General features: G+C 41.4%; 1 protein-coding gene across 1 annotated transcript in view; it reads left to right on the forward strand.

Annotated features, from left to right (window-relative positions):
- Window positions 1-15669: 15669 nt before the first annotated feature.
- The window catches only part of LEPR (leptin receptor), an 80392-nt gene continuing 80161 nt past the window's right edge, over window positions 15670-15900 (forward strand). Inside the window, exon 1 of the mRNA XM_073643829.1 lies at window positions 15670-15821. The gene's annotated coding sequence lies outside the window, so the exon portion shown is untranslated. The remainder of the gene's footprint in view (window positions 15822-15900) is intronic.

Raw genomic sequence — 15900 nt, forward strand, 5'->3', positions numbered from 1 at the left:
AAGTAAAATAATAAAGCAACATCATCCTTACCTTTCCATGGCTCCCACGACAGCTTCAGCTCTGCTACATCGAGATGACAGGCTGGACCGCAGCAGAACGCTGCCATTCAGCCTGTCATCCCGCAGACACTGAGAAGCGCAGGCATACTTCCACTCCTCAGTGTCTGGCTGTGACGGCATAAAGATGAGCCGAGGTCATGTCCAATGAACTCAGCTCACCTCATGCACGTCACTGACAGCGTGGGAAAATTCTCCTGCACTCAGCGCTTCAGTGTGAGAATTCTCCCACGCTGTCAGTGACGTGCATGAGGTGAGCTGAGTTCATTGGACATGACCTCACCTCATGTATGTCACTGACAGCGTGGGAGAATTCTCACGCTGAAGCGCTGAGTGCAGGAGAATTTTCCCACGCTGTCAGTGACGTGCATGAGGTGAGCTGAGTTCATTGGACATGAACTCGGCTCATCTGGATGACGTCACAGAGAGACACTGAGGAGCGCAAGCAAGCCTGCGCTTCTCATTGTCTGCGGGATGACAGGCTGGATGGCAGCGTTCTGCTGCGGTCCAGCCTGTCATCTCGATGTAGCAGAGTTGGAGCTGTCCTGGGAACCATCGAAAGGTAAGGATGATGTTGCTTTATTATTTTTCTTTTATTTCAGGAGATCGTTGGCTTCAGCTGGAATGGGCGTGATGGTAAGTATGGTTTAATTTAGAACAATAAAGAATTGTGTGTTTATTTCAATTAAAGGACTTTATTCTGGGTGTTTGTGTTTTTCTTTAACTTTGACTATGGGGTTAGTAATGGGGGTGTCTTATAGACGCCTCTCCATTACTAACCTGGGCTTGATGTCATCTGGCATTATAAGCTGACATCAACCCCAACCCTATTACCCCACTGCCATCGCTACAGAGCAGTGGGAAGAGCGAGGCTAAGTGCCAGAATTGGCGCATCCTATGGATGCGCCATTTCTGGGGCGGCTGACGGCTGGTGTTTCTAGCCTGGGAGGGGGCCAATATTCATGGCACCCTTCCTGGGCTATTAAAATCAGCCCCCAGCTGTCTGCCTAGCCTTTGCTAGCTATTAAATTAGGGGGGACCCCACGTTATTTTTTTTGGGGGGTTCCCCCATTTTAATAGCTAGTAAAGGCTAGGTATTCAGCTGGGGGCTGATATTAGTTGCCTGGGAAGCTCCGTGGGTATTACCCCCTTCCCAGGCTTCAAACATCTTCCCCAGCTGTCTGCTTAACCTCCGCTAGAGCCTAAAATTAAGGGGAACCCCACGCCAATTTTTTTTTAAATAAATCCTTTATTTTAACACTAAATGACAAGTACAGTAATCAACACTGTCACTGTACTTCATATATATGTTACTGACATGTTTCTATCTATCTAATCTATGTGTGATTCTCTATTCTTTCTATTCTAAATTGTCGGGTACAGATGCTGAATTGCCGGCCGGCTTTCTTAAAGAGACGGTGCACGAAAACACTAATATTTTTTTAAATAAATCCTTTACACTAAATGACAAGTACAGTAAGCAACACTGTCACAGTAGTTCATATATATGTGACTGACATGTTTCTATCTATCTAATCTATGTGTGAAGCTCTATTCTGTCTGTTATAAATTGTCGGGTACCGCTGCTGAATTGCCGGCCGGCTTTTTTAAAGAGACGGTGCATGAAAACACTAATATTTTTTTAAATAAATCCTTTACACTAAATGACAAGTACAGTAAGCAACACTGTCACTGTACTTCATATATACAGTACAGACCAAAAGTTTGGACACACCTTCTCATTTAAAGATTTTTCTGTATTTTCATGACTATGAAAATTGTACATTCACACTGAAGGCATCAAAACTATGAATTAACACATGTAGAATTATATACTTAACAAAAAAAGTGTTAAACAACTGAAAATATGTCCTAAATTCTAGGATCTTCAAAGTAGCCACCTTTTGCTTTGATGACTGCTTTGCACATTCTTGGCATTCTCTTGATGAGTTTCAAGAGGAAATCACCGGAAATAGTCTTCCAACAATCTTGAAGGAGTTCCCAGAGATGTTTAGCACTTGTTGGCCCTTTTGCCTTCACTCTGCGGTCCAGCTCACCCCAAACCATCTTGATTGGGTTCAGGTCTGGTGACTGTGGAGGCCAGGTCATCTGGCGTAGCACCCCTTCACTCTCCTTCTTGGTCAAATTACCTTTACACATCCTGGAAGTGTGTTTCGGGTCATTGTCCTGTTGAAAAATAAATGATGGTCCAACTAAACGCAAACCGGATGGAATAGCATGCTGCTGCAAGATGCTGGGGTAGCCATGCTGGTTCAGTATGCCTTCAATTTTGAATAAATCCCCAAAAGTGTCACCAGCAAAGCACCCCCACACCATCACACCTCCTCTTCCATGCTTCACGGTGGGAACCAGGCATGTAGAGTCCATCCGTTCACCTTTTCTGCGTAACGCAAAGACACGGTGGTTGGAACCAAAGATCTCAAATTTGGACTCATCAGACCAAAGCACAGATTTCCACTGGTCTAATGTCCATTCCTTGTGTTCTTTAGCCCAAACAAGTCTCTTCTGCTTGTTGCCTGTCCTTAGCAGTGGTTTCCTAGCAGCTATTTTACCATGAAGACCTGCTGCACAAAGTCTCCTCTTAACAGTTGTTGAAGAGATGTGTCTGCTGCTAGAACTCTGTGTGGCATTGACCTGGTCTCTAATCTGAGCTGCTGTTAACCTGCGATTTCTGAGGCTGGTGACTCGGATAAACTTATCCTCAGAAGCAGAGGTGACTCTTGGTCTTCCTTTCCTGGGGCGGTCTTCATGTTAGCCAGTTTCTTTGTAGCGCTTGATGGTTTTTGCAACTGCAGTTGGGGACACTTTCAAATTTTTCCCAATTTTTCAAACTGACTGACCTTCATTTCTTAAAGTAATGATGGCCACTCGTTTTTCTTTACTTAGAATTTGTATTATGGCAAGAAAAAAGCAGCTAACAGTCTATTCAGTAGGACTATCAGCTGTGTATCCAACAGACTTCTGCACAACACAACTGATGGTCCCAACCTCATTTATAAGGCAAGAAAACCCACTTATTAAACCTGACAGGGCACACCTGTGAAGTGAAAACCATTTCCGGTGACTACCTCTTGAAGCTCATCAAGAGAATGCCAAGAGTGTGCAAAGCAGTCATCAAAGCTAAAGGTGGCTACTTTGAAGAACCTAGAATATAAGACATATTTTCAGTTGTTTCATACTTCTTTGTTAAGTATATAATTCCACATGTGTTAATTCATAGTTTTGATGCCTTCAGTGTGAATGTACAATTTTCATAGTCATGAAAATACAGAAAAATCTTTAAATGAGAAGGTGTGTCCAAACTTTTGGTCTGTACTGTATGTGACTGACATGGTTCTATCTACCTAATCTATGTGTGAAGCTCTATTCTTTCTGTTGTAAATTGTCGGGTACCGGTGAATGCCGCTGATGAATTGCCGGCTTTTCATGTCATTCTACATTATTCTTAGTTGTTTTACTTCATGTAGAATTAACCTACAAGGAAAGAAAGGGTTTATTTTCATTCCGATATTTGTGTCCCATTGACTTGCATTGGTTTCCGGTATCGGAATCGGCGATATCCGATACTTTTTGGGTATCGGCCCGATCCAATCCGATACGATATTTCCTGATATCGGAAGGTATCGCTCAACACTAACCACAACCCTATTATGTGTCCCCAAAAGTTTATCAATGATCTGAGGATGAGCAAATGTTCAGATTCAATTATTTCTCAAAAGTTTATGGAAACGACACAACCACATTACCCACATACATGTTATGTCATAGGAATACATTTGGGAGGGAGAAGGGGGAGTTTCTGAAGTTGAAACATTGTATAAAATGGTCAGATATTTATGTTGCGGTTCATGCAGATTAACACTTCATACCGTAATGCATTGTCCAAAAAATTGCTGTTCACATGCATGTAAATGTGTGTACATTGCTCAACATTAAGAAGGAAAAGTCATGAAGTTATTGAAATCACAGAATCGACAGACATGTTACTGATCTGGAAATGATGATAAAATGGAAAGAACATTTTCAAAACATTTTGATTTATTCAGCACCGAGTATGAAATCCCCGCACTTCCTGCCTCTGCTGCTATCAATCTCACCAACCGCAGGAGGAACAATTACTCCCTCATGCCAAAGGCAAAAGCTTTACAAACCAATAGAGGGAATAGAGCTGGAGTGGCAGAGGCTTCGGATCTACCATAGCTCTTCAGCCTCATTTGTATATCAATTCAAACACTGATTTCTCAGTAACAGAGGATGGACTGGCCATGTAAAAAGATTGCTGGACTTGTCTTTGAAAGGAAAAACGAAGCCGCAGCACAGTCATGAGCGTAGTGACCCAGGACTCAGCTTTGTAGGTCAAGCAGGGATTAAGCAAAGTGACTAGTTTAGTGTGGTTGTTTTGTTGGGTCAAAAGTTTAAGGGGTGGTAAAAGGGGGGGGGTGGTTGGCAGAAAGAGAGGGGCATATGTATTGTTAGGGAGGGGGCTGCTAAACTGCACGTAGGCACCATTGTGAAAGGTCCCACCCTTCCGTCCTAGTCAACTTGGGAGTAAGTAAACTTGAATTTATTCGACTAAGGTATGGGTGGTCATTGGGTCATTTCTGCAAGCGGTGGATAGGGGGTTCATGGAGTTGGTTGTAAAATTGTGGTGGGGGGATGTACATCTGGTAGATGGTAACCTTCCCATTATGTTCGGAATTTGGTTATTTGCCTGGCGGATTTCAGGACTGTTCAGGGTGGGGTCCCTGGGAGTCGGAGATATGGAAATGGTTAACAGAGGTGCAACATAGGTGCCCCCGAGCCTGTGGTCGCGGCTAGGGGTAATGCTGGATGGTTTATTATTATATTAGTTTCCGCCAGGTTTTGAAGCTCCAAGAACCTCTTCATCTTCAAGTTATTTATTATTGGAAGTTTTGCTATAATAAAGGCCGATTTGGCCAACTTTATGCAAACTGTGTTCGTCTGTTTATTGGGGAGGCATCCGGGAGGAGGGTTGGGGTTAAAAAGGTGGATGGTAGAGGGGTCAGTCAGAGAGGAAGCCTCTACAATGCTGCTCTGAAGAGCAACATGCACATATATATAGTTTGGATGTGAAATCCTGCTGACAGATTCCCTTTAAAAGAAGAAAAATAATGTAACAACGTAAGGAAACGTCAGAACAAACAATTCAACATCAGCAACTTGTTACAATTACCTCACAACCACAGTATAACAAAGAGTTATTCGACTTTCTAATATGCATAGCGTTTTAATGACCCTCCATTTACAATATCTCTGCTCACTGTCAGAGAAATGAATTTAGAAGCTGAAACTTATCCTGTCCCAATTCCTGATTATACAGCTACAGTTTGCTACGTTTTGTATCAAGAAGATCTGTGATCGAAGCAAAAGAGCAGCAGAAATCTCTCTCCTGTTGTCACGCCAGGTGTGAGTGCAACACAGAGAGTCAAGCCAGGTGTGAGTGCAACACAGAGGGGAAAGGGAAAGAGGGCCCAGACACTAGGGAAAGGGGGAAGAGGTGACTTCCTAATCTGGACTAGCGTCACCCTGTCTCCCCCTAACATCCCTATACAGCCTCCGCAACTGTCGCCGATCACGTGCCTCGCCCTACTATCCCTGGTGTAAGGCTATAGCTGGGGGTGGAAGGAGATGAGCACTAGTCAACCTCCGTTAGCACTCTAAAGACGAAAGGGGAAGACAACACAGGGGAACAACAACTCAGCTTTAGAAGAACTCCAACAGGGCACATGGCCTCAAGACTCCAGAGAGGACGTGATGCTGCTTAAGCCAAGTTCCAAGTAGAAATGAGTATAACCGGCGATGCCCACCTAGACACACCAGGTATATATATACACCCAGACTAAAGGGAGGTAGTCGCTGGGTCCTAGATACAGTCTCCTATCCAGGCAGCTGTCTGCATTGCCAAACGTGAAGATCTCCTGCAAACCATTGCAGGGCGACTGTCTGTCACCTCTGACACACCAGAGACACTTGTTTTGGACTCTAGATTAATGTCAGTAAGGCCTCATGTATATGGCGATATACATGCAGTACATCCTCTGAATAGAGCTGTAATACGGCACCAATTGACTACTATGGGATTGTACTATACCTGTGTATGCCTCTGATTTCACAAATATGTTTTCGGCATGTCCCATCAAATGCTGCATTACCGAGATATACCCCCTAGAAGCACTGATTATGGGAGATAATATCTCCAGCATACGGCACCACCACACTCCTGCGGATGGATCTGCGATGTACATGTGCTCTAAGACTTGAACATTGTAACAAATCTATCAGCTGTATAAAATATAGTCCAGACCTGACAAATATTATATATAAAAACAAACAACCCTAAAATAGACATCACACAATGGACCAAAACTTGGACTAATATACAGGAATGTAGCGTTATTCCACAAAAGACCAAGTGACTCATCCGGCAGCAATGCATAAAATTAAAATGTTGCTAATTCCATCAAAATGATTACAAATATAAGGCTTGTGTCCGCTCCTTCATGTGAGAGGGATTGTTACATAATAGGGGACGCTTATAACATCATAGACTGGCTGACTGTTCGCAGCTGCAGAGTGATTTGTGTTAGAAAACGAAAAAATATCCCAAAAGGCTCAAGAAATGTATCCGGCATTCCTGAGTAACCCCCTGTACAATAAGAAACGTTCCATCTATGAGACAGACGTATTCGAATACACAAAAAAACTTCTCCAGTGGGGTCCATTAAAAATATTTAGGGTAATAGACTGATGGCCTCTAGGAGGCAGCACATTACTTTCTGAGTATTTCTATGCCCATACTCTGAGTATTGCACACATACACACACAGAGAACAGGCAGAGGTGCTTGCTGGGGCAGATTTTTCATCTTTTAAGTTGAAAGCTGCAATGCCAGTCAGTTCTTAATCACTGCACCCTATAGCTGCAATTCTACCATCAGTATGTCTGGCATTAATATATTTTAGGGCGCAGTCAGACAGGCGTAGAAATCAGAGCAATATCGGAAAGTAGTGCACAGACTGGCTGGCGGCTCTCCCTACTCAGACGTGACAGCTTTATGTAATTCTGTGCAGCTGTCATGCTCAGGTCAGGAGAGCCGCCAGCCAGTCCATGCACTACGTTCCGATTTCGCTCCGATTTGTACTGCTGTCTGACTGCGCACTATGACTAAATCATTTCACCTGTTTCAAACCCCCAAATAAATACAGACACCAGACTAGACCGCAAAATTGTTTTATTCCATATGGCATCATATTTAGCTGACAGATCTGTTTAAAACGAAAATGAAATAAAATGAGGACTTGTAGATTTAATAGGTTATTTTCCCCACCTCCCTAAATATGCCCCTGTATCAGAATCTTCAGTGACATCATTATCCACTCAGAATCTTTAGTGACATCATTATACATTGAGAATCCTTTGGGATATTATTATCCACTGAGGATACTCTATGACATCACTATCTACTCAGAATGTTCTGTGACATCATTATCCACTCAAAATCTTCTGTGACATCATTATCCTTTCAGAATCTTCTGTGACATCATTATACCCTCAGAATACTCTGCAATGTCACTGTGCACTCAAAATCTTTTGTGACATCATTATACATTCAAAATGCTTTGGAACATTATTATCCACTTGGGATACTCTGTGACATCACTATCCACTTAGAATGTTCTGTGACATCATTATTCACCCATAATGTTCTGTGATATCATTATCCACCTAGAACCTTCTGTGACCTTATTATCCACTCAGAATGTACTGTGACATCATTTTCCATCCAGAATATTCTGTCACATTGTAATCCACTCAGAATCCTTTGTGACATCATTATCCACTCAGAATGTTCCGTGACATTACTATCCATAATCTTCAGTAACATTATTACATTACTATCCACTCAGAATATTCTGTCTGTGACATGTTTTCCATGGAAATGTGTTTGAACCGTATTTTTGCCAAGGTTCAGCTTTACGGACAATTCTGAAAGTTTTGTAACATTATCATTATTGTCAGTCATTATACTCTTATATTGATATAGTTATAACTATTGTTCTATTACACAAAGTTACTGGAATCACTGAATTCCGCTCAAGCCGAGACCCGTATCCTGTCCTGTAGCAGCAGGACTTGATATTTTGAAGTTCTCTTATTTAACAGGAAATTATGATGTTTGTAAAATTTCGGTAACAAGAAAAGGAAACATCATGTGAAAAAGAGACAATTTGTACAATAGTCAGAATACCCAGGGTGCAACATGAGAGGCGAAAAATGGGCAAAAATACTGAAAAAGTCAGGAAAATTCCCCACCGTGTGTGTTAATAAGCATTGTTCTCCAGCTCCCAGAGAAACATGTAAAATCAGCAGTCATGTTCTTTTTCATTATGATAATCAGTAAGAAAGAAATCACTTTTCTGAGACACAATTTTAATAATTCACTTTAAAAAATATATATTTTAAAATTTGAAAGTAACTATTGTGTCCAGTACCAAAGCAGCAAAGAGCAGATTGTTATCACATTAGCCTCATTAAGATCCAAAATGAAATGTTTGCATAATGCTACTCTGTACGTAATGTTCCAGGTAACAGAACATGAAAAGTATTGGATATTCATAGCGGATATTAACTGTTATTCTACACATCTCAAGTGCAGCAGCAAATCCTGATGTCTGGGTTACATGAGATCTCCTGTATTTCCATGTTTAAAATATTCAGTTTCATATGAAAATTTACTGCTGACACAATGCTGGGTGTATATTGTCATCTGCAGGTGGAAAGGAAAGAAGGAAGGAAAAGAAGGAGAAAAGAAATGATCCTAGGAAGGAGGAAAGAAGCAAGGATGGATGAATAGATAGATGGGTTGATTGCAAGAAGGAAATAAGGCAGGAAGGCAGGCAAGAAGAACAGAAGGAATGACGGACTGGAGGGATGAAGAAAGAATGGAAGGAGGTAGGAAGGGACGGAGGGATGAAGGAAGGAAGGAAGGAAGGACAGAAAAAAAGAAATGATACTTGGAGGGAGGAAAGACGCATGGATGGATGAATAGACAGATGGGTAATTGCAGGAAGGAATGAAGGAAGGAAAGCAGGCAAGAAGAACAGAAGGAATGACGGACTGGAGGGATGAAGAAAGAATGGAAGGAGGTAGGAAGGGACGGAGGGATGAAGGAAGGAAGGAGGTAGGGATAATGGATTAATGGATGGATGGAAGAAAGCTAGGTAGGGAGAGAAAAGGGAGGGACGGAGGAAGAAAGAATGATGGATGAATCGAAGGATAGAAGGACCGGAGCAAGGTAGAAGAATGGATGAAAGGAGTTAGGAAGGGAGGTATGAAGGGAGAATGAAGCAATCAAAGAAGGAAGGAGGGGATAGAGAAGAGGGAAATCAGGGACAGAGATATTGGGACAGAGATATTACAAAGGGAGGGAAAAAGGATAGAAGGAAGGAGGAAAGTGAGAAAGTAGGAAGAAAGAAGGGATGGTAGAGAGGAAGGGAGGGAAGAAGGAAAGAAAAAAGTAAGGAATAAAGGATGTGATGGTGGAAGGAAATGGAAGGAGAGGAGGGAGAAAGGAAAAAAGAAATGAGAGAAAAATGGAAGATAGAAGGAATGAGGAACAGAAGGGCAGAGAGGTTGAAAATAAAGAAGGAAGGGATGGAGGAAGAGATTAAGGGAAGTCAGAAGGAAGTCAGAAAAAATAAAAATTAATAATGAAGGGAAGGATCAAAGGAAGGGGGTTTTGTTTGCGAGCGGAAAAGAAGATAATGTCATGGATGTATAGGAGAAGTTCACATTGTAGAAGTTTGTTGACTAAGTTCACACAAAGGATAATGGATTGATGAACTGATGAATGGATGGGCGGATGGAATGAAGATAGGTAGGGAGATAAAAAGGGAGGGAGGAAAGAATTAGGATGGAAGGAAGAAAGAAAGAAAGAAGGGATGGGAGAGAGGAAGGGAGGGAAGAAGGAAAGAAGGAAGTATGGAATACATGATGGGATGGTTGAAGGGAATGGAAGGAGAGGAGAGAGAAAGGAAATAAGTGACAGAAAAATGGAAGATTGAAGGAATGATGAACAGAAGGGGAGTGAGATTGGAAATAAAGAAGGAATGGAGGGAGCGAGGAAGAGAATAAGGGAAGTCAGAAGGAAGACAGAAAAAATAAGAATTAATAATGAAGGGAAGGATCAAAGAAAGGTGGGTGGGTTTGAAAATGGAGAGGAAAGAAATGTCATGGATGTATATGAGAAGTTCACATTGTAGCAGTTTGTTGACCTAAGTCCACACATTGCTTCCGGAATAAAGCTTGTTTTATATTACCATTATTTCTATATAAGTGGTGATAAACAGAAATAATAGTAATATAGAGCATATCTGCTTTAGTCCCTATTCACACTGCGTTTTTGCAGTGTGTTTGAGGGTTCCATCTTATTCCTTATAAAAATGGGATTTAGATAAACCCCCGATAGAGCCATACGCTGTCCTGACACTAATTAAGTTCAAATGAACTTCATGGGTGCTTATTTCCTCACCATGTCTCTCATTTCAGACTACATTTCTGTGCCTGTTTGATGTGACAAACACGTTCAGAAAAAAACAGAAACGGAGTTCATTTGCACTCCGTTAGTGTCATGTCAGGCTATGGCCCCATCGAAGGTTCCTCTGAATTCTGCTTGTTAGGGGGTCAGATGGAATTCCCAATTGCACTGCAGCAATGCAGTCTGAACAGGGCCTAGCTAAAAAAAAACAGTTTTTTAATACCATGTTAGCCCACTCTGAATTAATGGTGATTGTATTGTGAGATCCCTGCCAAGTATCCTCATCTTTTAGGCAGGTTAGCTACATGGAGCGTCGCTCACTCTGGAGGACCAGCACTATCATACATTACATTGATAACAATGGGAACTGAATAATGCTTCATTACATACAGTACACTTACTGCCAGATTAAGTCACAGATTACAGTTGATCATGGGGCATTTCACCCTGTGATCTTCACTATAACGGGACCCTCCTAACCAAATAAACCTTGAAGTCAATGCAAAAAGAAAGTGATATGGGGATTGAACACAGGGCCATGGTGCTCCAATAGATCCCTAAGATCCATCCTGACTCTTCTAATATCTGTCAGTCACTCAGACATACAGTAAGAATATATAGTGTAAGGACTGCAGCCTCTGATCCAATAAATTCTTAACACAGTAGTGAATTAAGTGCATTCAATTACCCGCCGTCACCGCCTCTATAATGAATAGCTATTGATTTTCCTAATACTCCAGTGATGACGGCGCTCAGACTTAAAGTGGAGTTACTGACTGTAAACAGGAGGATCTCCCGTTCATTATTGATTTATTAGGGGGGCTGTGTAATTTGTCTAAAGGGATTGTTGATTTTATAGATTTAGATATAACTGATCAATAATGATAATAAGTGCGGCTCTCTGTACTGATCCTTGTGTTTTTACCTATGCTGTTACTTTTGCAGCTTCTTGTGATTTTCCTTGTGTTGTAGTTTGTACTTTTGTGCTGATTCTTGTGAAGCTCCTTTTGCTGTTTATTGTGTTGTTCCTTATGTTTTTTTTTTCAGACTATTTTGAGCTATTAAAGCCTTTAACCCCTTATTGACCATTGGTTTTTCCGATTTTGCATGTCTGTTTTTTGCTCCCCATTTTTCCCAGAGCCATAAGTATTTTATTTTTCCATCAGTATGGCCATGTGAGGGCTTGTTTTTTTGCGGGATGAGTTGTACTTTTGAACGACACCATTGCTTTTACCACATCGTGTACTGGAAAATGGGAAAAAAATTCCAAGTGCGGTGAAATTGAAAAAAAGTGCAATTCCACAATTGTTGTTATTTTTTTTTAGCAAGTTCACTAAATGCTAAAACTGACCTCCTATTATAATTCTCCAGGTCATTACGAATTTGTAGATACCAAACATGTATAGGTTCTTTTTTATCTAAGTGGTGAAAATAAAATGCAAAATTTGTTTAAAAAATAAGAGAAAAAATTGCGCCAATTTCCCAGACCCATAGCGTCTCCATTTTTCGGGATCTGGGGCTGGGCGAGGGCTTATTTTTTGCGCACCGAGCTGACATTTTTATTGATACCATTTTGGGGTAGATATGTTTTGATCACCCGTTATTGCATTTTATTGCAATGCTGCGGCTACCAAAAAAATGTAATTCAGGCGTTTCGGATGAATTCTTTTTATATTTTGATAGATCGGGTGATTCTGAACGCGGCGATGCCAGATATGTGTATATTTTTAATTGTTTTATTTTGAATGGGGCAAAAGGGGGGTGAGTTGAACTTTTATATTTTTAAATTTTTTTTATATTTTTAAAAACTTTTTTTTTTAACTTCGTTCAATAGTCTCCATGGGAGACTAGAAGCTGCGATCTTCTGATAGCTTGTGTTACATATAGCAGGGCTTCGGCCGTGCTATGTGTAACAAAATGCTCACCGACAATGACAACCACAGGGGTCTCCTGCAGACCCTGGGTTGTCATGCCAACCCATCGGCGACCCGCGATCATGTGACAGGGGCGCCGATAGGCGGAGCTAAGACGCGCATCCGGTTTGCGCGAGTTACATGCTGCTGTCAGAGATTGACAGCGGCATTTAACTAGTTATCAGTTAAGGGGTTCTAAGGGGTTAAATGGTCATTAAGGGGTTAAAGGGAATCTGTCAGGTGATTTTTGTGTACCTTACTAATAGTATCCTGAATTAGGGCTTGGCCAGCCCTTTCAGAATATGTAACTTTTATTGCTGTACGTTGCTCCGTTGTCTTGCTGTAAACCCCTTAAAATTCACTGTCATGCGCACAAGTCAAGTATATGTAAATGTAAAATGAATATTCACCCCTTTCCTCCACCCACAATCCCTCTCATCCCCCTGCGCCGGCATCAGTGATTTGGTGCAGTCAGACTGCCGTATTGTGAGGATCACATTGCAATCCTTGGACTGGTCGTCTGCTCTCCCGACAGCTGCATACGCTTGACTAGCCAGCATGCGACTATATATTCTCCGGGGCTTATAGCAAGACAACGGAGCACAATGTACAGCAATAAAAATTACATATTCTGAAAGAGCTGCCCAAACCCTATTTCAGGATACTACTAGTATGGTACACAAAAATCACCTTACAGATTCCCTTTAAGTATACTATTTTTGGCAGGAGTGGGGGAGTTCTTTTATGCCTTTGTTTATGATGCTTTGCATTTTGGGGCTGTTATTTGTGCGGTTTATTTTTTTGTTTCGTGTCCTGTGCTGATTCTTGTGCTGCTCCTTTAACTGTGTCTTGTGTTGCTATTTATGTAATTTTAGTGTGCTGTTTCCTATGCAATTTTAGACTTTTTCTGTCTTGTTTCCTGTGCTGTTCTTTATGCTGCTGTTTTGTCTTTTTGTGCTTTGTCCTGTGCTGCTGCTTTTGCATTTTTGTGTTGTTTAATATACTTTTCTGTGTTGTGTGTACTGTTTGTGCTTATTCTTGTGTAAAATCTATGCTGAGTAGCAACCTGCAGATCATTCCCATTAAATGTTGTTTATCTGCAAACCACAACCGATCAAACTGCCAATCCACTGCATAAATCCGAGGGTCACTTTTGGATTTCTTAAGTGACTTCTCTTGAAAGCCAGCATTGGATTTTCTGACCACATGCCATTTCCTGTGCTGTTTGTGTACTTTTTTGTCCCCTTCCTTGTGTCATTCTTTATGCTGAGATTTGTACATTTCTGTGTCACTTCTTGTGCTGTTTTTCTATTTGTACTGTTTATTGTACTAGTTCCTGTGCTGTTTTTTCAGGGCTCATTCACACATCACTGTTTTTCCTATGTGTGTTGTCAGTATTTTTCACTTTCTTATCACATATTTTAATGGGTCTGTTCACATAATTTTCAGATACTGTATCATCCTTTCCACATTTTTTTGGGCTGATCGATGGTCCGCATGAAAAAAACAGAGATGTACTACTTTGATCTGATTTGCGAACCAAACTTGCCCATTCAAGTGAGTAGGTCAGTGAAATAAGTGGACAGCACATAGATGCCATCCATGTACTGTCCAGTTTTAAGTTGCAAGGAAAAGCTTGAGAAACTTTTTTCAGCATGAGAAAAATGAACGACACATGGAATAATAAAAGAATTTCATTTAGTCCCCATTCACACGGCCGAGTTCCACGCATGTGTTTTATCTATGGTTTTTAGAACCGAAACGTTGCTGAGCCCCAATGGGCTATTAAACCACAGTTTTTCTAATTCCTTGAATGGAGTGTTGCTTTAGTTTTTTTTTAACTATCTGGAGGATTGGTAATTGCCTGGAAGATTTGCACCCGTGTTACCTTTTTTCTGCATGCTTGTGCTGCTTTTTTTTTTCTTTTTCTCTATGTTTTTTAGTGGATTGAACACGTACCCACTTTTTAGTGGATAGAACCTGAAGACCCACCTCTTCCGACAAGCCTACAATTGCAGTAACCCTCGCTCCACCATACCGCTGCACGACCAGCTGTACCCTCACCTACTGTATCCTCACCCATCCCTTGTAGACTGTGAGCCCTCACGGGCAGAGTCCTCTCTAATCCGGTAACAGTCGCCGTCACGTTTTTGTTCAAGATTATTGTAATTGTTTTTGCTATGTATACCCCTTTTTCACATGTAAAGCGCCATGGAATAAATGCCGCTATAATAAATAATAATAATAATAATACCCATCCTAGCTTATGGGACTGTTCACATATCAAATAATTTGCAAAAAAACCCAAAAGATAAATATGTGTCCGATTTTGATCCAATTTGCAGAACAAACTTGCCCATGCCGGTGAATGCATCCTAGTGATGTCCGCTTTTCACTATCGCCAGAAGCTTTAGAAACCTCCTTCATTTTTTTTTCTCAAACGAGAAAAACAGACGGTAAAAATTAACACATGGAGGCTACGTCCACACGTTCAGTATTTGGTCAGTATATTACATCAGTATTTGTAAGCCAAAACCAGGAGTGGGTGATAAATGCCGAAGTGGTGACGTGTTTCTATTACACTTTTCCTCTGATTGTTCCTCTCCTGGTTTTGGCTTACAAATACTGATGTAAAATACTGACCAAATACTGAACGTGTGAACGTGGCCTGAAGATGAAAATCGGATCTGACGTCTGTATTAATTCTGAGATCTGCATTTATTTTGGGGGGACTGAAATCTGCATTTAATTTAAGGGGTGAGTCTAAGATCAGCAATCGATTCTCAGAATTACAAGAAGAACTGATCATTGACGTGGACTACATGCACCTTCACATGCTGGATTTATAGGATGGCTCCAGATACTGTATATCATACAGGGCTATTAGCCAGTGAGCGCGCTAAGGCACGTTTAATCTCTTCTGGTCTACGGTGTGATTGTCACATTGCTGCTTTTGCTAATTGCATTGATAACATTTCTTCTTTCCTGCTCCCTGATGAATGAGAGATCCTAATGGATCCAGATGTCCCTGGTGTCTGGATGGCATCTCTGCCCGCTCACTTCACCCTTCAATGAACAGCTCTGTGATTCAGCTTTGCAGTCCTCAGCATATGTCAGCCCCCTACCCTCCCCTGTGTATGTGTGGGAGCTGGGCTGGCTCTTCTAGGTGGGGTGATAGCTCACATACCCACATCAGGATCTGCAACTGCACACAAAGCTGAAAGCGCCTGTGACTACTTCACACACTGACCCACCACTGCTGCTGCTGAGCTGGTAATGTACAATATTCTACATCAATACCTGACACTTTATTACTGTCCATTCCTAGTTTGTCAGATGTTGCAGAACTGAA

Source organism: Phyllobates terribilis, unplaced genomic scaffold (assembly GCF_046119375.1).
Source record: "Phyllobates terribilis strain yellow unplaced genomic scaffold, ASM4611937v1 Scaffold_8__6_contigs__length_399053987, whole genome shotgun sequence".
Classification (NCBI taxonomy): domain Eukaryota; kingdom Metazoa; phylum Chordata; class Amphibia; order Anura; family Dendrobatidae; genus Phyllobates; species Phyllobates terribilis.